Genomic DNA, 9,425 nt, shown 5'->3' on the forward strand with positions numbered 1-9,425 from the left:
TGTGTGGGAGTGAGAGTGTGTCTGTGAGTGTGTGTGGGAGTGAGAGAGTGTCTGTGAATGTGTGTGGGAGTGAGAGAGTGTGTCTGTGAGTGTGTGGGAGTGAGAGTGAGTGTCTGTGAGCGTGTGTGGGAGTGAGAGAGTGTGCCTGTGAGTGTGTTTGTGGGAGTGAGAGTGAGTGACTGGGGGTGTGTGTGTGTGGGAGTGAGAGAGTGTGTCTGTGAGTGTGTGTGGGGGAGTGAGAGTGAGTGACTGTGAGTGTGTGTGTGTGTGGGAGTGAGAGAGTGTGTCTGTGTGTGTGTGGGAGTGAGAGAGTGTGTCTGTGAGTATGTGTGGGGGAGTGAGAGTGAGTGACTGTGAGTGTGTGTGGGGGAGTGAGAGTGAGTGACTGTGTGTGTGTGGGAGTGAGTGTGTCTGTGAGTGTGTGTGGGGGAGTGAGAGTGAGTGACTGTGAGTGTGTGTATGGGAGTGAAAGTGTGTGTCTGTGAGTGTGTGTGGGGGAGTGAGAGTGAGTGACTGTGAGTGTGTGTGTCTGTGGGAGTGAGAGTGAATGACTGAGGGGCAGAATTTTAGGTCAGCGTGCGGGCACGATTGGTGGGCCCAGGTGTGGCCAGGGAACAGCCCCTGGTGCGGCCAGGGAACAGCCCCTGACTGCAATTTCACACAGGCTGGCCAATTAATGACCAGCCAGCATGAAACGTGCGCTGAAATGCTCATCACTGCTGGGGTGGGGGTGGGAGGGGGGTTGTGGGCGCTGACATAAGCGTGGACGCACGCACATGCAGAGTGAAAGCTCCCTGAAGGCAGAGAGCTGCTTCAGGGAGCTGAAGAACTTAAAACCAATAAATAAAGAGTTTATAATCCAGGAATAAATGTTCGTGCATCAGAATCAGTCACCTGAACATACACATGATGAAAATTCTGTCCATACGTTTTTGTGTTTTTATTTAATAACTGAAACCCCCTCCTGCCCTCCGATAAGGTTTCATCAAAAATGCAAATAAATCAAAAATGCAAAGTCCGCCTGGCAGATTCGCTCATTTGGCAACTGTAAGGTTGGACAGACCATGATTAAAGGGGACAATTCCAATCTTAATGGCCTTAATTGCCCTCTTAATTGTCGGTGGGCACGTTTCCAACTTTTGCGGGCACTCGCCAACAAAAATATCGCACAAGCGCGGGATGACATTGGGACGCTCGCCCGATATCATCACACGCTATTTTATGCTCAATCCCACACGCCAGCCTAAATACTCTTCCCTGTGTGTGTGTGTGTGTGTGTGTGTGCGTGTGTGTGAGTGAGAGTGAGTGACTGAGTCTGTCTCCAGGAGTGAGAGTGAATGATTGAGTGTGTGTGTGTCTGTGTATGGGGGGGGATGAGAATGAGTGACTGAGTATGTGTGTGGGAGTGAGAGTGAATGACTGAGTGTGCATGTGTAGGAGTGAGAGTGAGTGATTGAATGTATGTGTGTGTGGGAGTGAAAATGAGTGACTGAGTGTGTGTGTGTTTATGGGGAGGGGAATGAGAGTGACTGACTGAGTGTGCATGTGGGGGAGTGAGAATGAGTGATTGAATGTGTGTGTGTGTGGTAGGGGAGTGAGAGTGGGTGATTGTGTATGTGCGAGAGAGTGTGTGTGTGTGTGGGAGTGAGAGTTACTGACTGAATGTGTGTGGTGGGAGGGAAGTGAGAGTAAGTGATTGAGTGTGTGTGTGTGGGAGTGAGAGTAAGTGGCTGTGTTTGTTAGGGGGAGTGTGAGAGACTGAGTGACTGTGTTTGTTGGGGAGGGTGCGAGAGACTCAGTAACCGTGAGTGAGTGGGGGAGTGCAAGATACTGAGTGGCTGAGTTTGTGGGGGGTGGGTGTAATATGAGTCTGCCTTACACCCAGTCTCAGGTTTCTCACTCGGTCTCGCCACACCCACACAAACACACACACACACACACACACACACACACACACATGCTCAATCACTCACTCTCACTCCCACACAAGCACACTCAGTCATTCATTCTCACTCCCACATACCAACACATACACACGCACCCACTCACAGTGGGTCAGGGTGAGTGAGTAAGCACCCTGAGACTGGGAGTGAGCCGGACACACACACTGACCCTCTCACACTCAGGTCATTTTAATTAATTACTTTTTTTTAAATTAACAATTTATTGCTATGACATTGATGTGCTTTTGCTTTGCAATTGTTTCTTTCCTTTAAACCTCAACATTTTACTTTTGAAACTCAGTTTATTATTGTGCCAAAACTTAGCTTTCTGAAATTTGTACATTAGTCTTCTGAGTGAGAAAAATATGTAAATGTGCCCCCCCCCCGCACCCCCCACCACCCCACCCCAGCGAAAAGGTTGGACAAGCCTATTACAGCCATGAATTACTTATATTGAATTCTTTTTAAGAAAGACTTGTGTGTTTTTAAAGAAATATAAGCAAGGATGCTGAGCAAAAGATGGCTGATAATGTAAAGTGACCACTTTCTGGGAAATTCCTACGTGGATTATTATACTGACAGAGCTGTCCTGAGAGAACATGGAATGTCGCACCTGAAAAGATGTCATGGCCTTCTTCAAGCAGAGGCACTTGAAAGGGAGATAGGAAAGATACAAAAGACTGAATTTTAACCTCTTATGGTTGCGGAGACAAAATATTGATTTGCACATCTCCCAAAAATCCATCACCTGTTGATTTATACCTCAAAATGTATAAATAGTTCCGAGATGGATGCAAGACAACTATTTCCCTTCATGGAATACACAGGGAAAAATGGGTTAAAAAGCTGGCATGCTGATGTGTAACAATCTGTGACAGTAAGCAGAAGAACAAGCTAGTCATCCCCCTGCAGCTTGCAGGCGAAAGATCTCCCTCTCTCTGTTGCTGGAGGCAAAGCTCAACAGAAGCCACATTCTCAAGGAAATAGGACAGCCTCTTAGCCACCCTGCAGAAGCAAGTGTCTCCAAACCAACTGCAAAACTGCCAAAGTAAGCTCTACTGGAAGATCTGTTGAAGAGTCATACAGACTCGAAATGTTAACTGTGTTCCTCTCCGCAGATGCTGTCAAACCTGCTGAGTTTTTCCAGGTATTTTTATTTTTGTTTTTGTTTTGGATTTCCAGCATCCGCAGTTTTTTGCTTTTATCTACTGGAGTCACCCAGCTTAATGACTGCAAAGTACCACCATCTACACCTCACAGACAAGCCTAGGATTGATTCATTTTTTAAAACTTTTATTTTACTCTTAACTTCTCATCTCTGATCTGGTATATGTGTGTTGTGTTTTTATTATTTTTTCTTGGGTTTTAGTAACCAATAAAGTTACTCTTTCTTTGACTCAAGAAAGCCTGGTTAAATTGGCTCCTTTTAAAACATTTAGACTGGGAAAAGGCATCCACAGGGGGAAGGGATCCCTTTTAAATTAACCTTGTTCCAACCCACCGAGGGGGTTGAATAAAGAAGGGGAGCCAGCTCATTCCCCCTTACCCGGGAGCATCACAAAATTGGGGTCCCATTCGGGAAGTTAACAAATTGGAGGACGTCACCTGGGGACTGGTCGTGACAATAAACTCCAACGAGAAAGGAAAGCTCCAAATGCAGGACCCACCATCCACAGTTAACTAAAGAAGTTAAAGATAGTATCAAACTTTTAAAAAAGCATATTATTGTGCAAGGATGGGTGGCAGGTCAGAAGATTGGACAGAATATAAAAACCAGCAGAGAATGATCAAAAGATTAATGAGAGAAAAATTAAAGCATGAGAGAAAGCTAGCTAGAAATCTGAAAAGATATGGTAAGGGTTTCTACAGATATTTAAAAAAAAAGAGTTAGCAAAGTGAGCATTGGTCCTACAGAGAGTGAGTCTGGGGAATTAATCATGGAAAATAAGGAGACAGCAGATGAGTTGAACAGATATTTTGCATCAGTCTCCACGACAGAGAATAAAAGTAACATCCCTGAAATAGCTGTAAATCAGGAAATGGAAGGGAGGGAGGCCTCAAGAAAATTACAATTACTATTGAAGGGGTACTTAGCAAATTGTTGGAGCTGTGGGCTGACAAATCCTTGGGCCCTGATGGACTTCATCCTAGGATCTTGAAACAAGTGGCTAGTGCGATAGTTGATGCATTGGTTTTAATTTTCCAAAATGCACTACATACAGGGAAGGCTCCATTAGATTGGAAAATAGCTCATGTAACTGCTTTATTCAAAAAGTGAGGGAGATAGAAAGCAGGAAACTACAGGCCAGCCAGCTAGCTTAACATCTGCCATAGGGAAAATGTTAAAAGTTATTAAAGGCGGTACAGCAGGGCTTTTAGATAAATTAAAGGTAATCAGGTAGAGTCAACATGGTTTTGTGAGAGAGAAATCATGATTAACCAATCAACTGGAGTTCTTTGAAGAACTAATATGTGCTGTGGATAAAGGGTGGATGTATTGTACTTAGATTTCCAGGAGGAATTTGATAAGGTGCCACATCAAAGGTTATTGCGGAAAATAAAAGCTCATAGTGTAGGGGGTAACATATTGGCATGGATAGAAGATTTGCTAGCTAACAGGAAACAGAGAGTTGGCATAAATGGGTAATTTTCTGGTTGCCAAGATGTGACGAGTGGTGTGCCACAGGGATCAGTGCTGGGGCCTCAACTTTTTACAATTTATATAAATGATTTGGATGAAAGAACTGAAGGTGTGGTTGCAAAATTTGCTGATTATACAAAGACAGTTAGGAAAGTAATTTGCGAAGGTGGGGAGGGCAGTTGTGGGGAGGCAGTGGTATAGTGGCATTGTCACTGGACTGGTATTTCAGGAACCAAAGTAATGCTCTGGGGATCCTGATTTGAATCCCACTGCAGCAGATAGTGAAATATGAACTCAATTTTTAAAAAAATCTGGAATTAAAAGTCTGATGATAATGTAAAAACCCACCTGGTTCACTAATGTTCTTTAGAGAAGGAAATCTGCTGTTCTTATCTGATCCCGGCTCACAGCAATATGGTTGACTCTGGCGATGGGTAATAAATGCTCACATCCCATACTAAAATAAGAGAACATGAAGAGGCTAAAAAGGGATGTGGATAGGTTAACTGAGTGGGCAAAGATCTGGCAAATGGAGTATAATGTGGAGAAATGTGAAATTGTCCATTTTGGCAGGAAGAATAAAAAAGAAGCATATTACCTAAATGGTGAGAGATTGCAGAGCACTGAGATGCAGAGGGATCTGGAAGTCCTGGTGCATGAATTGCAAAAGGTTAATATGCAGGTACAGCAAGTGATTAGGAAAGTTAATAGAATGTTATAATTTATTACGAGGGGAATTGAATACAAAAGTAGGAAGCTTATGCTGCAGTTATACAGGGCATTGGTGAGTCTACATCTGGAGTACTATGTACAGTATTGGTCTTCTTTTTTAAAGAAGCAGTTCAGAGAAGGTTTACTGGGCTAATACCTGGAATGGGTAGGTTGTCTTATGAGGGAAGGTTGGACAGGCTAGGCTTGGTATCCACTGGAGTTTAGAAGAGGAAGAGGTAACTTGATTGAAACATATAAGATCCTGAGGGGACTTAACAGGGTGGATGATTTCCTCTTGTGGCAGAATCTAGAACTAGGGTCACTGTTTAAAAATAAGGGGTCAGCCATTTAAGACCGAGATTAAGAGAAATCTTTTCTTTCAAAGGGTTGTGGGTCTTTGGAACTCTCTTCCTCAAAAGATGGTGAAAGCAGCGTCTTTGAATATTTTTAAGGCAGAGGTGAATAGATACTTGATACGTAGGAGGGTGAATGTTTGTCAGCAGTAAATAGGAAGTGGAGTTGAGATTACAATCAGATCAGCCACGATCATATTGAATGGCGAAGCAGACTCGAGGGGCCGAGTGGGCTACTCCTGTTCTTAATTTGTATATTCATATGACTTGTTTTCCCACCGGTGGGAATCTGACTTTTGGCGTCTCTCCGAACTTCCACTCCTGCCCACCATGAAACCCGCCATTGGCAGGACTGGAAAATTCCACCCCAACATTCCACTCGTCTTCCTAATCACCTACTGTAGCTGCATATTAACCTTGTTTGATTCATGTGCCAGGACACCCAGATCCCTCTGTACAGTAGAGTTCTGCAGTCTCTTTCCATTTGAATAATATGCTGCTTTTCTATTCTTCCTGACAAAGCGGATAAGTTCACATTTTCCCACATTATACTCAATCTCCCAATTTTTTTGCCCACTCACTTAACCTATCTAAATCCCTTTGTAGGTGCTTTATGTGCTCTTCAAAATTTACTTTCCTACCTGTCTTTGTATCATCAGCAAATTTAATTACCATAGATTCAGACCCTTCTTTCAAGCCATTAATGTAGATCGTAAATAGTTGAGGCCTCAGGACCGATCCTTGTGGCACTCCACTAGTTACACCTTGCCAACCTGAAAATGATCCATTTATCCCTACTCTCTGCTTCCTGGTAGTTACCAATCTTCTATGCATGCTAATATGTTGCTGCTTACAACATGAGCTCTTACTTCAGATGTGATATCTTATTGAATGCCTTTTGGAAATCAGAGTACACCACATCTACATGTTCCCCTTCTTCACCCGACTTGTTACTTTCTCAAAGAATGCTAATAAATTAGTAGATCAAAATTCCCCTTTCACAACACCAGAATTTTTCGCTTGGCATGCGGGCATGCGCCCGAAACTCTCAAGTATGGAATAAAGCTCGTTGACGTTGGCCAAGTGTACCAACATCAATGCATTCTCTTATGATATTTCGCTAGGCAGGCACACGATAAAGACAGAGGCGCACCCGCCATTGATTAAGTGGCCAGTTAAAGCCCGTGAGACACCAATTGTCTCTGACTTTACGTAGCCCGTGCGATTTTCAGGCCATCACGGGCAAAACGGGCAGGCGGGCAGGCCAGAATTATCAAAACCCCATCCACGGGTGGGATAAGAGGGGTCAGTGGCCTTGTCAATGTGATTAGTGAGGAGTGCAGGATATCACTAACTGCTGGTTGCAACTGTGAACAGGACAGCTTCATTTCACTTCAGAGTTGCATTCAGATATTTATGAGGCTTCAATTCAGGACTCAATGTCCAGGCCCAAGAAGGATTTAGACCACTTAGGGCCTTCCAGGTATTAGACAGCCTTCCCTTACCCTGGTACAAAGGATTGTGGTCTCCACTGGAGGCACCTCCTCTGAGGAGGAAGAGAGGGCCAGAAGGGAGAGGAGGCCAGGTGTCCCTATTCAGCTTCCAGGGGAGCGACCTGTGAGAGGAGAGGCACAGGCACAAGGGGCGCAGGAAGGCCAAGACGGAAGGGGCTGCAGAAGATGCCAATATCCTGCTATCAGGGTTTGCAGACGGCAATGCAGCTACCCCAATATGTCTGAGGTACAATGCCGAAGGAGGTTCCATCTCTCAAGGGAGACAGTGACCTCCATCTGGAGGAGAATCAGCCCTGAGATTAGCTCCTACTGTGGGTGGACACCCCATGCCAGTGGCACCGAAGGTCATGGTGGCCTTCAACTTCTATGCTTTGGGCACCTTCCAGGGGTCAGTGGGGGATCTATGTGGAGTCCCCCAATCAGCTGTCCATAGTTGCATCAAACTGGTGACAGAAGCTCTATTCAGGCATGCATTGACTTTCCTTCATTACCGTACAGATGAGGCTGGCCAGGCTGAGCGAGCCAGAGGCTTAGCAGCGATTGCTCAGCTCCCTGCGTACAGGGTGCAATCGACTGCACACATGTGGCCATCAAAGTGCCAGTGGGTGAGCCGGGTGCCTTTGTCAACAGGAATGGCTTCCACTCCATGATAGTGTGTGATCACAGGACGCTGATTCTACAAGTCTGTGCAAGGTACCCAGGCAGCTCCCATGACGCTTACATCCTGAGACACTCCCAGGTCCAGAGGCTCTTCAGTGCTCCAGCCCGACTGGATAGATGGCTGCTGGGTAATAAGGGCTATCCACTCAAAAGGTGGCTCATGACATCTCTCCACCACCCAAGAACAGAGGCTGAATAACAGTACAACAGGAGCCATGGCTCCAAAAGGGCTGTGATAGATAGAACCATCTGTCTTCGCAAGATGCGTTTCCGAAGCCTGGACCATTCAGAAGGCACATTGCACTGCCCGAGATCGTGTGTCACTGATAGTGGTTGCAAGCTGCACTCTGTACAATCTGGCGCTGGTAAGGGGAGGATACAGTGGAGGAAGAGGATCTTGACGCAGCTGCACAGGCAACAGATGCGTCCAGTAGTGAGTCCGAGGATGAGTACGATGAAGAGAACGCTGAGGGGATAGATGCTGACCTGGATAACCACTAGGGAGGCAGAGACACTCAGGACTCTTTGATCCAACGTTCCTTCAGCTAGCCTTCCAAACAAGGACCACCACCACATGTCAGGGCTGCAGGCTCCATACTCGATCCCTGACAGGACCAGTTCCTTGGTCAACAACATACACCATGTTCCATTGCAATAAAGTTTCAGGAGACACATGTCCATCATAACATCATGGCCTTCCCTGCAACTACAGAACAAATGAAGCATCCAGAGACCAGTTGCACAAAAAACATCTCATTTACTGCTGACTGACAAATGTTGAAGAAATTAACATTGACCAGTGTTTTCCATCACACCATTAAAAAAAAACGCAGAAAAATGGGGGAAACAAATATCAACCATGATCAGGCCATGTTGTGCTTAAGGTGCTTCAAGGTTTCGTTTGCAAGTGCTAAGTCTTGGTGCTCCCCCTTACTGGCACCGGCACTGGAGACAGCCTGCTCACTCTGCTGTCTTGTTGGCCTTGATGACCTTGGCAGATGACCTCTGGCCCGTGGAGGCTGTGCTGGCCCCGCCTGTGAGGGAGCGGCCAGTGCCCTGGCTGGCATCTCCCCAGTCACTGCAGCCTCATCAGATGCCATAGTCACTGGCAGAGGGCTGCAGGAGCTGGTGCTGTCATTCAGAGCGCCCTGAGAGGAGCCACTGCGATGACAGGCAGCTTGTGCGCCAACATGAGGTTGCTTTGGACCTCCCTGCTCACCTTTGATGGACGGGCACCTAGCTAGGATACTGGTGCCCAAACCATCTCCCACACTGACACTAACCAGCTATCGTCATTGCCGGTGTGAGGGCTTACAGGTCATAGTGCATCCCCAGGAACCCCTGATTGAGCCCTTGGAGGAGCCTCTCCATGAGAGTCGCCACTCTCTCCATGGAGGAGGCAGAGCGCTCGGCCACAAGGGTCAACACAGTGCTTATGCTCCACAGAGCACCTCCACAATGGACAGCATTCCCTCATGTATCTCCACCAGATCCTTCCGCACGCCCTGCTGGACATACAGCATCTGTTGCCTCATGGACGACTCCAGAGGCCCATCAGCCATCGACTGAGCATGTTCCTGGTCCCCAGCAGTCCTTTGACTGC

This window comes from Carcharodon carcharias, chromosome 5, assembly GCF_017639515.1.
Source record: "Carcharodon carcharias isolate sCarCar2 chromosome 5, sCarCar2.pri, whole genome shotgun sequence".
NCBI classification, from domain to species: domain Eukaryota; kingdom Metazoa; phylum Chordata; class Chondrichthyes; order Lamniformes; family Lamnidae; genus Carcharodon; species Carcharodon carcharias.